Source organism: Nicotiana tabacum, chromosome 14, assembly GCF_000715075.1.
Source record: "Nicotiana tabacum cultivar K326 chromosome 14, ASM71507v2, whole genome shotgun sequence".
Lineage (NCBI taxonomy): Eukaryota > Viridiplantae > Streptophyta > Magnoliopsida > Solanales > Solanaceae > Nicotiana > Nicotiana tabacum.
Window position 1 is genome coordinate 116,934,529 of NC_134093.1, and position 16,724 is coordinate 116,951,252.

The window sequence follows — 16,724 nt, forward strand, 5'->3', positions numbered from 1 at the left end:
CAAATAAATAACGGAGCTGTTCCAACTTTTAGAATCGTATTCCGACCGCGATAGCAAAAAGTCAACTTCCGGTCAAAATCTCCAAAACATTGACTTTCGCCATTTCAAGCCTAAATTAGCTATAGACCTCCAATTCACAGTCTGAACATGCTCCTAAGTCCAAAAGCACCCAACGGAGCTAACGGAACCTACGAAACTTCATTCCGGAGTAGTCTTCACACAGTTCTGACTACGGTCAAAATCCTAAGACTTAAACTTCCATTTTAGGGACCAAGTATCCCAAATCACTCCGAATCATTCGGTAACTGAATTCAACCACGCACGCAAGTCAATACACATAATATGAAGTTGTTTAGGGCCTTATGCTGCCGAACAGGACTTAAATTCTCAAAATGACTGGCCGGGTCGTTACACCCCCGGCCTCCTCGGCCTCTAGCAATGGGAGGATCAGCTCCTCCCGGGTCTGGAATGTCTGTCATACGCGTCCTCACCATCTGTGATAGAATGAGAGAAAGGGTTTTAGTATACCATAAATTGCATGATAGGAGATGAATAAAGAGTAGTTTCCGAACATCCTATAGCCTCTTGAAGATAAGTACGGACGTCTCTGCACCGATCCGTAAGACTCTATTAGGTCTGCCCATAACTTGTGAGACCTACGTGAACCTAGTGCTCTGATACTGTGTTGTCACAACCCAATTCCATCTTAGGCTATGATGGCGCCCAACACCATTATTAGGCAGGCCAACACTGATCAAATTAATGGTTTCCCATTTAAATAAAGTACTAAATGGATAACATTTCCTCATTTGTTAAAGAGATTTAGAAATTTGCGAATGTGACATAATTAAACAGAAGCAATAGAGTACAAATCGTAATCATGTAAACAAATCCAAAATCATAAGTCTACTAGCGTGTGTGCCAAGACCTGGTGTCACAGGTATGTGGGCAATTTAGTAGAATATTCAAAAGGACACTAGCTTACTGTCTGAAATGAAATAGACAAAAAAATAAAACATAAGGGAGACTCCAGTTGCTGCTGAACGGCTCGGAAGGCAGCTCACCATGAAGTCACGAGATGGGGATCAAATATGCGCACCACACTGGTAACCAGATGCACCTGCCTCAGATCATGTACAATTAAGTACAGAAGTGTAGCGTGAGTATATAAATAATATGTACCCAGTAAATATCTAGTGTAACCTCGAAGAAGTAGTGACGAGGGGTCGACTCCGACACTTACTAGGGCCAATAACATGATAATATGAAATTCTAATTAAGCATGATATACAACAATAAGACTCGGAACAAGAAATAACTGAACAAGTCTTCAGAAATATTTAAGAGCTTGAATCACTTCCTTCCTTTAAAACATATGATCACACAAACAATAAATTTTTATCGATTATGAAAAGAACTTACAGTTCTATTATCACACATGAATACCACCTAGGACGTTCGGCCCAATCCAATATAAATGTAAATTGTGCACTGCCGATGGTCGAACGGCGCGAACCATAGATGCATCTATTACCTCGCTCGCGAATCATACATGTGACGCGGTCAAATATAAATTTATCAATAAATCATAACCCTTCTTTGATTCTTTTCAAAATAAAGACAATTCGACTTGAAGCTTTTAAATCCTTAAAAAACCTCAACTCAGTTCCATTTGATATAGTTAACAAATATAATCAAATAGCGGTGTTCACAAGCATGGTGTAAACCTAAAACTACCCGGACATAAATAGGAATAGTAGCTACGTACGGACTCTCATCACTTCATGCGTACGTAGCCCCCAAAAATAACAACGCATATTAATTAAGTTCACCTATGGGGTAAGTTCCCTCTTACAAGGTTAGAAAAGAGACTTATCTCATCTCAAAGCTTACTTCCCAATTCAATAATGCGCTCAAACCTCCAAATTTGATATCAAACGACTCGGAACTAGCCAAACATTACATAAATCGATCAATCTATTGCTCAAAAGTTCATATCTACACTATTAAAGTGATTACCCAACCAAAATTGCAAGATTCCTAAAATTCACCATGGGCCCACACGCCCGGATTCCGAAAATATTTTAAGAAAGTTGTTACCCATAACCTTAGGAACATAATATATGATTTTCACTAAGTTTCATAATCATTTTCGTGGTAAAATCTCATTTTTATTAAACCCTAGGTTTTTCATCTTAACCCATGATTTCTACCAATTTTCATGTGGAAATCTACCCATAACATATATACTAAACTCATATTTAGGAAAAATTACTTATTTCACAAGGCTAGGTCGAAATCCCCTTCTTAGAAGCTCTCAAATCGCCCAAGAGTTGAAGAAAATGTGATAAACATGGTCCTAACCCATAATAAATGAGGCTCACTGCCTCCAGCGGTTTCTGCACCTGCGGTCATAGGGCCGCACCTACGCCCTCGCTTCTGCGGATAAGGGTCCGCTTCTGTGGAATTCACTAGGCCGGCTGGGACCGCTTCTGCGGACGGGTACCCGATTCTGTGGTCCCTCTTTTGCGGAAGATGGGCCGTATCTGCGGAACCTGGGCTTCCCTCCTTTGGCCGCTTCTGCGAGGTTTGGCCCGCACCTACAGCTGACCAAGCACAGGTGCGGTTTTGACAGATCCGGTGCATCAGCTGCTGCTCCAAATTCTCATCTTTGTCTGAGCCTTGTCCGATTGACACTCGGGGCCCCCGGGGGCCTGCCCGAATATACCAACAAGTTTGGAATCTTAAAACGGACTCGCTCGAACTCTCAGAACGCCTGAAACAACATTAAAACTAAGAATCGCACCCCAAACCAATTGAATCAAACTTAAGAACTTCACGTTCTTCAGTTTACTCCCAATGCGCCGAAACGTACTTAAACTACTCGGAATAACACCAAAGTTTACATGCAAGTCTTAAATGACATTACGAAACTATTTCTGGTCTCAGAATTCTGTTTCGATCTCGATATCACCAAACCCGCTCCAAACCAAATTTAAAGAACTTTTAAAACCTTCAAGAACCAACTTTCACTATTAGGCACCGAAACACTTCCGGGTCATCCAAAACCCGATCCGAACATACGTCCAAGTTCGAACTCATCATATAAACCTATTGGAACCGTTAAATTCCGATTCCGGGATCGTTTACTCAAAATGTTGACCGAAGTCAAACTTGGTCTTTTAAGCCAGCCTTAAGGAATCAAGTGTTCCAATTTTAACCCAAACCCTTCCAAATCCCGAACTAACCATTCCTGCAAGTCATAAAACAGTGAAAACATGTACGGTAAGTCTTATTTAGGGGAACATGGTTCTAGAAAGAAAAATGATCGGTCGGGTCGTTACAGATTCTATCTCACTATTGACCGCTTCTTTTCGAGGATGATATAATCCTTTGACGTTTACTACGTCTTGAATTCACCTCATCAGGTATACTTTCCTTTGCTTCTTCCTGAGGTTGCTTAGATATTTCACTAGACGACTCACATTCCTTTTTATATAGATAAATATTCTCAAAGAATTCAGCATTATTTGAGTCGATTACCATATTAATATGAATGTTCGGATTTTCTGATTTATGAACCAGAAAATGATATGCCTTACTATTTGTTGCATATCCTATGAAAACACAATCAATATTTTACGGCCCGATCTTTACCCTTTTGGGTTTAGGAACATGCACTTTAGCCAAGCACCCCCTCCCCCCATACTTTAAAATTTTTTAAGTTGGGCTTCCTTCCTTTCCATTTTTCATATGGAATAGATTGCGTTTTGCTGTGGGGAAATCGATTGAGTATTTGGTTAGCTATAAAATTAGCTTCCCTCCACAAGTTCTGGGTAAACAGAACTTATCAACAATGCACTCATTATCTCCTTTAAGGTTCTATTCTTTCTGTAACGACCCGGACGGTCGTTTCGAGAGTTATAGCTTCGTTTTTCCCATTTCTACTTCTTTTGTATTATTCAGCTATATTATATTATATCGGGTTAGTTGGTTCGGGACCGGAGTGGTTTCAGAGTGAATTGAGACACTTAGTCTCTTAAGTAGAAACCTAAGTTGAAAAAGTCAACCGGATATTGACATATGTGTAAACGATCTTGGATTTGAATTCTGATGGTTCTGTTAGCTCCGTTATATAATTTTGGACTTAGGAGTGCGTCCGGAATGTGATTTGGAGGTCCGTGGTAGAATTAGGCTTGAATTGGCGAAATTGGAAATTTGGCGATTTCGGTCGGCAGTGAAAAATTTGATATCGGGGTCGGAATGGAATTCCAGAAGTTAGAGTAGGTTCGTAGTGTCATTTTTGATGTGTGTGCAAAATTTGAGGTCATTCGGACGTGGTTTGGTTAGTTTCGGCATCGGTTGCCGAATTTGGAAATTTAGAAATTCTTAGGCTTGAATCCGAGGGTAATTTGATGATTTGATGTTATTTTGAGTGATTCGAAGGTTCGACTAAGTTGGTATATTGATATATGACTTGTTGGCATTTTTGGTTGAGGTTCTGAGGGCCTCGGGGTGATTCCAGGTGGTTAACGGATTTGTCGAAGTTGGAAAATGCAGCTAAAGTTGCTGCTACTGCTATTTTTGCACCTGCGGAAGAAATCCTTGCATGTGCGAGGCCGCTGGTGCGCGTGGGGAGTGTGCAGGTGTGGGAAATGCTGGGCTAGGCAAGATTCGCAGGTGTGAGTTGGAGGTCGCATCTGCGAGCCCGCAGGTGCGAAACCTGGGGCGCAAATGCGGAAAAGGAAATGCTGGGCAGGCTTCGCAGAAGCGGAGGAAACGCGCAGGTGCGATGGGTTGCCGCAGATGCAGAGTCTGGGCACATAAGTGAGTTGCGCAGGTGCGGCTCCTTGGACCGCAGGTGCGGTCGCGCGGGTGCGAGAAAATGGTCGCAGGTGCGAGGAGCCTGGGCAGAGGGTACATATGGCACACTTTGCAAATTTTGGTGCATTCTTCACCATTTCTAATCGGTTTTTGGAGCTTTTGGGAGAGATTTGAAGAGGTAATCAAGGGGATTTTGTTGAGGTAAGTTACTTGAACCCTAATACTTGTATATATGGTGATTGTCCATTGTTTATTCATTGTAATTAGTGAAAATAAGGGGTTAGGGCTTGGAATTTGTGGAGAGTAATTTAAGGATTTGAAGGACCAAACGATGTCGGATTTTGATGAATTTGGTATTGTTAGACTCGTGAGTAAATGAGCTTTCTAGTTTTGTAAATTTTGTTAGATTTTGATACGTGGGCCCGGGGGCCAGGTTTGAGCCAATTTCGGATTTTGGTCTAATTTTCTAGCCTTTCTTGTGAAATTCATTCCATTAGCGCGTATTGATGATATTGTACTGATTGTGAATAGATTCGGAGCATTTGGAGGACGGGTCCAGAGGCAAGAGCATTGAGGGGTAGAGATTTTACCGGTTTGAGGTAAGTAACGATTGTAAATCTAGTCCTGAGGGTACGAAACCCCAGATTTTGTATCATTCTACTATTTTTAGTGACGCACATGCTAGGTGACAGGCGTGTGGGCATGCACTGTTGGGGATTTGTGACTTGGTCCGTCCCGTAGCAACTGTAAAGTTGCATACTTTGTTGAAACTATATGATACTTATATGTTTTAGAAAGAGTTTCTGTAAATTGGGCTGAATGCCATGTTTGGGCCTTATGCCAGTAATGTTTGGACCCTTAGAGGCTTTTTCTTACCATCCTCTCATTGTTTTCGATTGAAAATCCATACTTCGTCATGTTTATACTTGTTTACCGCGTAACTCAGTTTTATGACTCTATTTTGATGCACATAAATGTTTTAGGCCGAATGCCCTACTTTACTGAAATGCCCGAGTGGCTTGAGAGGTTTATAACTGAGTGAGGCCGAGGGCCTGATTTGTGAGGATGAGTATGGATCGAGGCTGCCCGCCTACAACATACTTTATTATTATAGCACATGAGTTATTCGTATAGCACGTGAGTTGTCCGTACAGATTATAGCGCTTTGGCTAAAGGAGACCCTTCGGAGTTTGTACAAACCCCCAGTGAGCGCAGGTACCTACTGAGTGTGAGTGCCGAGTGCTGAGTGACTGGGAGGCATGAGTGATTGTGAGGTATGCCCGAGTGACAAGAGTGATTGGGAGGTATGCCAGAGTGTCACAAGTGACTATGAGGTTTGCCTGAGGGGCTGTATATGAGTGATGTTTTGCCCGAGGGGCTAAAAACCTTCGTAAAGAAGTTCAAATCAAAATAAAAGTGCGGAAGGAAAACTCCGACATTGGGGTGTCACTAGTCATGAGCATCTACTACAATCTGTCTAACAATATCAAAGCTAACTCAACCTGGAAAATAGATAAATACCACTATAGGAAGATAAGATGGAGAAGAGAAGGGGCTGCGATCGCCAAATAGCTACCTTGCTATCTCCAAGAAAATCTGCCACCAGAACAATCAATAACCGCTACCGTGTCCAGCTACACCTGAATCTGCACACAAGGTGCAGGGAGTAACGTGAGTACGCCAACTCAGTAAGTAACAACAATAAATAAAGACTGAGCAGTAGTGACGAGCAATAAAGCATATAATGTTCATATCAGGAAATCTCAGTAAAATACCACATGCTTTTAAAAACAATAAGGATTTGAATCAAACATCTCGTTTAAACCCAGTTGCAGTAAAAATCATTTAAAGATGTTTTTCAATAGTTTTCCAACAGAGAGAAATGCAAATGTGAGCAAAAATGATGAAATCATAAAATCTTGCGGATCGGTATGGACACGTTTGTACTTATCTTCAGGAGGCTGCAGAACCTTTAGGAAACACCACATTCTTGAATTCTTGTCGTGCGAATCTGTTGATTCTAGTAACTAAACATCTGTTATTTCATTCTCTCACAGATGGTGAGGACTCGTACTACCAGTCAGGAGGGCCAGCCACCAGTACCACCAGCCAGGGCCGCGAGAGACCGAGGTCGCGGTAGAGGCCATGGTAGGGACAGAGGTGCAGCCCGTATAGCAGCTGGAGACCAGGTTCCAGTTGTTGACACACCAGCTCAGGTACCACCTGTGCCTATTATGATTCCAGGCCTTCAGGAGGCTGTAGCTCAGATTCGGATAGCGTGTACTGGCCTTGCCCAGGCGGTCTATATCTCGACGGTCGCAGCCACTTCGCAGGCCAAGGGAGGCACTCAGACTCCTGTTGCTCGCACACCCGAGCAGGTTATTCAGGAACTTCAGACACCAGAGGCACCACCAGCCCAGCCGGTTGTAGTTGCTCAGAATTATATGGTTCCTTCTATGCCTGAGGATGATCAGCGTAGGTTGGAGAGTTTTGGAAGACTCTAGCCACCACCTTTCAGTGCTACAGAGAGAGAGAATGCTCAGGACTTTTTGGACAGGTGTCAGAGGATACTCCGTACTGCTGGTATTCTGGAGACTTGTGGGCTCTCATTCACTCCTTTCAGTTCTCTGGGGCTTCACTCAGATGGTGGGAGAATTACGAGAGGCGTAGGCTTGATGGCACAGCACCCCTTACTTGGCAGCAGTTCTCCGTGGTCTTTTTGGAGAAGTTTGTGCCTCGATCCCGCAGAGAGGAGTTGCGCAGACAGTTTGAGCGGCTTCACCAGGGTGATATGTGTGTGACACAGTATGAGATGTGATTCTCTGAGTTGGCCCGTCATGCTATCTGGTTGGTTCCCACGGATAGAGATAGGATCATGGGGTTTATTGATGGCCTCACTTATCAGCTACAGTTGCTCATGACTAGGGAGCAGGTTTCGGGTGCTACCTTTGATGAGGTTTTCGATATTGCTTGGCAGATTGAGATGGTTCGCGGTCAGGAGAGGGTTGAGAGGGAGGCCAAGAGGCCTCGTGGTCAGGGTGGATTCAACGGTGCTCCTTTTAGGGGTCAGTTCCAGTATGGTAGAGGTAGTCATTTCAGACAGGCTTAGTCAGCTCGGTCATTTAACCGTGGTGCATCATCTGGCCATGGTTCTCACAGTTCTCATCAGGGCCACTCATCACTTAGTGCCCTTCCAGTTCAGAGTTCGTCCCATGCTCCACTTGTTCAGAGCTCTTCCATGCCAGGTTCTTTTACCAGTTATCCTGGTGCTAGGGGTTCCATTCAGTTTCCGCCGCCAGCACCAGGGAATTATTTTGAGTGTGGGGAACTTGGGCATATGTGGAGGCAGTGTCCTCGTCGTTATAGAGGTCTATCTCAGCAGAGGAGTCAGCCTCCAACTACAGCACCAGTTACCTCACCACCCGCCTAGTCAGCTCGGGGTGGAGGTCAGTCAGCTAGGGGTCGCTCTAGAGGGAGAGGCAGATCAGGGGGTGGTCAGGCCCATTTCTATGCCCTCCCTGCCAGACCAGATGCTATTGCTTTAGATGCTGTGATTACAGCTATTGTCTTAATTTGTCACAGAGATGCCTCAGTATTATTTGACCCTGGTTCCACGTATTCATATGTTTCCTCGTATTTTGCCCATTTTCTAGATATGCCCCGTGAGTCTTTAGTTTCATCTGTACATGTATCTACTCTTGTGGGTGATACTATTATTGTGGATCGCGTATATCAGTCATGTGTGGTGACTATTGGGGGTCTAGAGATCCAAGTGGACCTTTTGCTGCTCAATATGATCGACTTTGATGTGATATTGGGTATGGATTGGTTATCTCCATGTCATGATATTCTAGATTGTCACGCTAAGACGGTGACATTGACTATGCCGGGAATTCTGAGGGTTGAGTGGAGCGGTTCTGTAGATTATGTACCAAGTAGGGTGATTTCATATTTGAAGGCTCAGCGCATGGTTGAGAAGGCTTGCCTATCTTATTTGGCTTTTGTGAGGGATGTTAGTGCAAAGACTCCTGTCATTGATTCTGTTTCGGTGGTACGTGATCTTCCGGATGTGTTTCCTGCAGACCTGTCGGGCACGCCGCCTGATAGGGATATTGACTTTAGTATTGATTTGGTGTCGGGCACTCAGCCCATTTATATTCCACCGTATCGTATGGCACCGGCGGAGTTGAAGGAATTGAAAGAACAGCTTCAGGAACTCCTTGATAAGGGGTTTATTCGGCCTAGTGTGTCACCTTAGGGTGCACCGGTTCTATTTGTGAAAAAGAAGGATGGTTCCATGAGAATGTGTATTGATTACAGGCAGTTGAACGAGGGTACAATCAAGAACAAGTATCCTTTGCCTCGTATTGATGATTTATTCGACCAGCTTTAGGGAGCGAGGGTGTTCTCCAATATTGATTTGAGGTCTCGTTATCACCAGCTGAAGATTCAGGATTCAAATATTCTTAAAACAACTTTCAGGACCCGATATGGCCATTATGAATTCTTGCTGATGTCTTTTGGGCTGACCAATGCCCCAGCAGCGTTTATGTATTTGATGAACAGTGTATTCCAACCCTATTTGGACTCATTCGTCGTTGTATTCATTGATGACATCCTAGTGTACTGTCGTAGCCAGGAGGAGCACGCTCAGCATTTGAGAATTGTATTACAGAGATTGAGGGAGGAGAAATTTTATGAAAAGTTCTCCAAGTGTGAGTGTTGGCTCAGTTCAGTAGCATTCTTGGGACACGTGGTGTCTAGCGAGGGTATTCAGGTGGATCCGAAGAAGAGAGAGGCGGTGCAGAATTGGCCTAGACCGTCCTCAGCCACAGAGATTAGGAGCTTTCTTGGTTTGGCGGGTTATTACCGTGGCCTTGTGGAGGGATTTTCATCTATTGCATCGCCCTTGACCAAATTGACCCAAAAGGGTGCTCCATTCAGGTGGTCAGATGAGTGTGAGGAGAGCTTTCACAAGCTCAAGACTGCTTTGACCACAGCTCCAGTGTTAGTTTTGCCATCAGCTTCAGGTTCTTACACCGTGTATTGTGATCCCTCGAGGATAGGCATTGGTTGTGTGTTGATGCAGGAGGGTAGGGTGATTGCCTATTCCTCGCGCCAGTTGAATACCCATGAGAAGAACTATCCTATCCATGATCTTAAGTTAGCAGCCATTGTTCACGCCTTGAAGACTTGGCGTCATTATTTGTATGGGGTTCATTGTGAGATCTATACTGATCACTGGAGTCTGCAATATTTGTTAAAGCAGAAGGATCTTAATTTGCGTCAGCGGAGATGGTTGGAGCTTCTTAAGGACTATGATATCACTATTTTGTACCATCCAGGGAAGGCCAATGTGGTGGTCGATGCTTTGAGTCGCCGGGCAGAGAGTTTGGGGAGTTTAGCATATCTTCCAATAGTAGAGAGACCTTTGGCATTGGATGTTCAGGCCTTAACGGGCCAGCTTGTCAGATTGGATATTTCATAGCCTAGTCGGGTATTGGCTTGTGTGGTCTCCAGGTCTTCTCTTTATGACCGTATCAGGGAGCGTTAGTATCATGACCCTCACTTGCTCGTTCTTCAGGACAGGGTTCGGAGAGGTGATGCTAGGGATGTGACTATTGGTGATGACGGCGTGCTGAGAATGCAGGGCCGAATATATGTGCCTAATGTAGATGGGCTTTGAGAGTTTATTATTAAGGAGGCCCACAGCTCGTGGTATTCTATCCATCCGGGTGCCGCGAAGATGTACCAGGATTTGAGGCAGCACTATTAGTGGAGGCGGATGAAGAAGGATATAGTTGGGTTTGTGGCTCGGTGTCTCAACTGTCAGCAGGTTAAGTATGAGCATCAGAGACCATGTGGCTTGCTTCAGAGATTGGAGATCCCAGAGTGGAAGTGGGAGCGGATCACCATGGACTTTGTAGTTGGGCTCCTACGGACTTCGAGGAAGTTCGATGCTATTTGGGTTATTGTGGATCGGCTGACCAAGTCCGCGCACTTCATTCCAATTGGTACTACTTACTGTTCAGAGCGGTTGGCTGAGATTTACATCCGAGAGATCGTTCGCCTGCATGGTGTCCCAGTTTCCACCATTTCAGATAGGGGTACTCAGTTCACATCGCAGTTTTGGAAGACCGTGCAGCGAGAGTTGGGTACTCAGGTTAAGTTGAGCATAACTTTTCACCCTCAGACGGACGGGCAGTCCGAGCGCACTATTCAGATATTGGAGGACATGTTGCGTGCTTGTGTCATTGAGTTTGGGGGTTCATGGGACCAGTTTCTGCCACTCGAGGAGTTTGCATATAACAACTGCTATCAGTCAAGTATTCAGATGGCTTCGTACGAGGCTTTATATGGGAGGAGGTGTAGATCTCCGGTTGGATGGTTTGAGTCGGGTGAGTCTAGGCTCTTAGGTACATACTTGGTCCAGGACACATTAGATAAAGTGAAATTGATTCAGGAGCAGCTTCGCATGGCACAGTCTAGGCAAAAGAGCTACGCGGATAATAAGGTTCGTGATATGTCTTTTATGGTTGGGGAGAAGGTTTTGCTGAAGGTATCACCCATGAAGGGTGTTATGAAGAGAAGAGGGGCAAGTTGAGCCTCCAGTTCATTGGGCCTTTTGAGGTACTTCAGAGGATAGGGGAGGTGGCTTATAAGCTTGCCTTGCCACCCAGCTTGTCGAGTGTGAGTCCAGTGTTTCATATTTCCATGCTCCAGAAGTATATTGGAGATTCGTCTAATGTTTTGGATTTCAGCATGGTTCAGTTGGAGGGTGATATGACTTATGATGTGGAGCCGGTGGCTATTTTGGATCGGCAAGTTCGAAGGTTGAGGTCAAAGGATATAGCTTCAGTGAAGGTGCAATGAAGAGGTCAGCATATGGAGGAGGCAACCTGGGAGACCGAGCGGGAGATGCGGAGCAGATATCCATGCATATTCGAGACTTTTGATGGTTCCGTTAGCTCCGTTAAGTGATTTTGAACTTAAAAGTGCATCTGGAATGTGATTTGGAGGTCCGTGGTAGAATTAGGCTTGAATTGGCGAAATCTGAAATTTGGCGATTTCGGTTGGCAGTGGAAAATTTGATATCAGGGTTGGAATGGAATTCCATAAGTTGGAATAGATTTGTAGTGTCATATTTGATGTGTGTGTAAAATTTGAGGTCATTCGGAAGTGGTTTGGTTGGTTTCGGCATCGGTTGCCGAATTTGGAAATTTAAAAGTTCTTAGGCTTGAATCCGAGGGTAATTTGATGATTTGATGTTATTTTGAGTGATTCGAAGGTTCGACTAAGTTGGTATGTTGATATATGACTTGTTGGAATTTTTGGTTGAGGTCCCGAGGGCCTCGGGGTGATTCCGGGTGGTTAACGGATTTGTCAAAGTTGGAAAATGCAGCTGAAGTTGCTGCTACAGCTATTTTCGCACCTGCGGAAGAAAGCCTTGCATGTGCGAGGTCGCTGGTGCGCGTGGGGAGTGCACAGGTATGGGTAATGCTGGGCTAGGCAAGATGCGCAGGTGCAAGTTGGAGGTCGCATCGGCGAGCCCGCAGGTGCGAAACCTGGGGCGCAGATGCAGAAAAAGGAAATGCTAGGCAGGCTTCTCAGAAGAGGAGGAAACGCGCAGGTGCACCTTCGCAGGTGCGATGGGTTGCCGCAGATGCGGAGTCTGGGCGCATAAGTGAGTTGTGCAGGTAAGGCTCCTTGGACCGCAGGTGCGGTCGCGCGGGTGCGAAGAAATGGCCGTAGGTGCGAGGAGCCTGGGCAAAGGGTACATATTGCACACTTCACGAATTTTGGTGCATTTTCACCATTTCTATTCGGGTTTTGGAGCTTTTGGGAGAGATTTGAAGAGGGAATCAAGGGGATTTCATTGAGGTAAGTTACTTGAGCCCTAATACTTGTATATATGGTGATTTTTCATTGTTTAATCATTGTAATTAGTGAAAATGAGGGGTTAGGGCTTGGAATATTTGGAGAGTAATTTAAGGATTTGTAGGACCAAACGATTTCGGATTTTGATGAATTTGGTATGGTTAGACTAGTGAGTGAATGAGCTTTCTACTTTTGTAAATTTTGTTGGATTTCGAGATATGGGCCCGGGGGCCGGGTTTGAGCCAATTTTCGAGTTTGGTTTAATTTTGTAGCTTTTCTTGTGGAATTTATTCCATTTGCGCGTATTGATGGTATTGTACTGATTATGAATAGATTCGGAGCATTTGGAGGCCGATTCCAGAGGCAAGAGCATTGCGGGGTAGAGATTTGACCGGTTTAAGGTAAGTAACGATTGTAAATCTAGTCCTGAGGGTACAAAATCCCGGATTTTGTATCATTCTACTATTTTTAGTGACGCACATGCTAGGTGACAGGCGTGTGGGCGTGCACTGTTAGAGATTTGTGACTTGGTCCGTCCCGTAGCAACTGTAAAGTTGCATACTTTGTTGAAACTATATGATACTTATATGTTTTAGAAAGAGTTTCTGTAAATTGGGCTGAATGCCATGTTTGGGCCTTATGCCAGTAATGTTTGGACCCTTAGAGGCTTTTTCTTACCATCCTCTCATTGTTTTCGATTGAAAATCCATACTTCGTCATGTTTATACTTGTTTACCGCGTAACTCACTTTTATGACTCTATTTTGATGCATATAAATATTTTGGGCCGAATGCCCTGTTTTACTTAAATGCCCGAGTGGCTTGAGAGGTTTATGACTGAGTGAGGTCGAGGGCCTGATTTGTGAGGATGAGTGTGGATCGGGGCTGCCCGCCTGTAACATACTTTATTATTATAGCATGTGAGTTGTCCGTGCAGCACGTGAGTTGTCCGTGCAGTACGTGAGTTGTCCGTGCAGATTATAGCGCTTGGGCTGAAGGAGCCCCTCCGGAGTCTGTACAGACCCCCAGTGAGCGCAGGTACCTACTGAGTGCGAGTGCCGAGTGCTGAGTGACTGGGAGGCATGAGTGATTGTGAGGTATGCCCGAGTGGCAAGAGTGATTGTGAGGTATGCACGAGTGGAACGAGTGACTGTGAGGTTTGCCCGAGGGGCTATATATGAGTGATGTTTTTCCCGAGGGGCTGTTTATGATTTCATCATTTTTTTTCTCACATTTGCATTTCTCTCTGTTGGAAAACTGTTGAAAAACATCTTTAAATGATTTTTACTGGAACTGGGTTTAAACGAGATGTTTGATTCAAATCCTGATTTTTTTTAAAAGCATGTGGTATTTTACTGAGATTTCCTGATATGAACGTTATATGCTTTATTGCTCGTCACTACTACTCAGTCTATATTTATTGTTGTTACTTACTGAGTTGGCATACTCACGTTACTCCCTGCACCTTGTGTGCAGATTCATGTGTAGCTGGATACGGTAGCGGTTATTGATTGTTCTGGTGGCAGATTTTCTTGGAGATAGCAAGGTAGCTGTTTGGCGATCGCAGCCCCTGCTCTTCTCCCTCTTATCTTCCTCTAGTGGTATTTAGCTATTTTCCAGGCTGATTTAGCCTTGATATTGTTAGACAGATTATAGTAGATACTCATGACTAGTAACACCCCGATATCGGTCTTTTTCTTCCGCACTTTTATTTTGATTTGAACTCCTTTACGAAGGTTTTTATGTTAAATAATATTGAAATTATCTTTGAAATGAAAACATCGGTTTGTTTTGGAAATGAGTCGGCTTGCCTAGTTCCACGATAGGCGCCATCACGACAGGGGTTAGTTTGGGTCGTGACACTTTCTTTCTGCAATTTCACTAGATTGCGGTGACTAAGGGGTTGTCGTTTGATGAATAATACCATATTCCAAACACATTTCTTCAAAAGGAGATTCGCATTCACTGCTCCTATTACTTTGTAGAGCCAACCACATGAATTATTGTTTGTATCACGATAGAGCCAAAATTAATAAATGGTAAATTTTGCGACTTTCCCGATTTTGCGCTGTACGCCCAACGTACATTAATGCCGCAATTTGCAGTAACGTTCTTCGCCAATGTTTACTTACACTCACTGCTCGGTTTTCCATGAAAGGCCTATTGCGAATAAGCGCAACGGTTGCCTTTCTGACTGCCTCAATTGCCAAAAGAAACACTCTCCTTGTAACATTTAAAGAATCCCAACATTAGATCCATACTATTAAGAAAATCTTTTATAACCAGACTCATAGAAATCTTCTCTTTATTTGCTTCTCCGGAAAAATTGCATATTCATCTTTTGTTTTTGTCCAGATGAATAATCAAAATAAATGTGGTGTTAATCCAGACTACTTTCACGACTATTTGGAATAAATCGCTTCGTCATTTTTCTTCATGACAAACGACTTTCACTTCTTTCTTGTTCTTTTTCCTGGTATCAACTGCTCCCTCCTCTGTTTCTATTTATGTGAACCCATTTGACTGGGCACCGAGTTTTTGAACTTGTGGTTTAAAATGAGGCACATATATTTTGTGTGGCTATAAATCATTGTATAAAGGTAAATTGTTTTCAAATAAGGAAAATGATCATTCTTTTTGGCACAGACTAAAAAGAAAATAGGTTCACATAAATTGAAACGGATGGAGTATTAAAGTAAATTCCTTAAGATTGTTGGTAATCTTTGTTTGAAATCATAAAATTAGAGGAAAAGGAAACATTAGTTCAATAAACAAATCGTAAAATAATTCCGAGCGCACAAGTTGCTTGTGTGTCCTTAAGGAATTTAATCTCATCACTGTTGCCCAAGGTTATGAATTACTTCCTCCCATGATAGAACGAAAAAACTATTCTGTAATACTGGCAATCGAAATTATAGAACTTTAGCGAAATCAACAAACGGAGCAAATCACACTTGATACTATATTTATTTGGAAAAACAACGCAACAATGTAGAAAAGAGGGGAGACGTTTTCAGATTTTCCATCACTGAAAAATTAGGCTAAGCCTCTAAATTTATAGACAATAAAAAGGGTTAGTTGAAGAGGTGCAATTCAAAAGGTGCCTCTTCCATTTGCCATTCACGAAACCTAACAATCCTTGATACCGATGACAATGCACAAAGATCTCTTACAAAAACTTTCTGACATTATTCCAAATAATCAATCTTCCAACTTAGTCACGAAGCCATATTAACCTTTATATTAACCTGAATAGAAGAGAAAATGGCAAAAGAAAAACTCAAGAATTATCTTCTAAGTTCTCAATAAGGTTTTGCTTATTAGCCTTTACATCTTTTAACCTTTACTTCTACGTTCTCATTAAGGTTTGACAAAAAAACCTTTACTCAAGAAGCCGTATTAACCTTTACATCTCTATAAGGTTTTTATTAAAGAAGCGTGTGTATGGGTGTATATATGTGTGTATGTTTAGGACTAGGAGAGTTTTTCTTATTTTCCTTTTCCATATTTGTTTGGACTGATGAAATTTATGAAGAATCTTAATGGAAATTTCAGGAGGGAGAATACAAGCAAGAGAAAGATCATTGACAAGTTATCAAATGATGAATATTATAAGAAGATGGACTTTCCGGTGTGGAAACTTAAATGGAAAAGGAAAAGAACTGAGAAAGAGAAAAAGGAAAAGCAAAAGGATCGATGTACATCAACCAAAAGGCTTCAGGGAAAGGAACTTACTAAATCGCTGAGGCAAGCACTTCTGGCAACATACAAAGATAGTGGTGATGAAGAAGAAGAAGATAAAGAAAACAATGAGGCCATGTCTTTGTTTGAATTGATTGATTCAGAATCATCTGAGTTTGATGTAGATAGAAATTCATCTCAAATCTTGCAACTTGGGATGCAAATCAATAGGCCACCATTATTTGATGGACAATACTTCAATGAATGGAAGGCATGTATGGAAGTGTTTCTACATGCCACTGACTATGATCTATGAGATATCACCGCACAAGGCTCGATGAT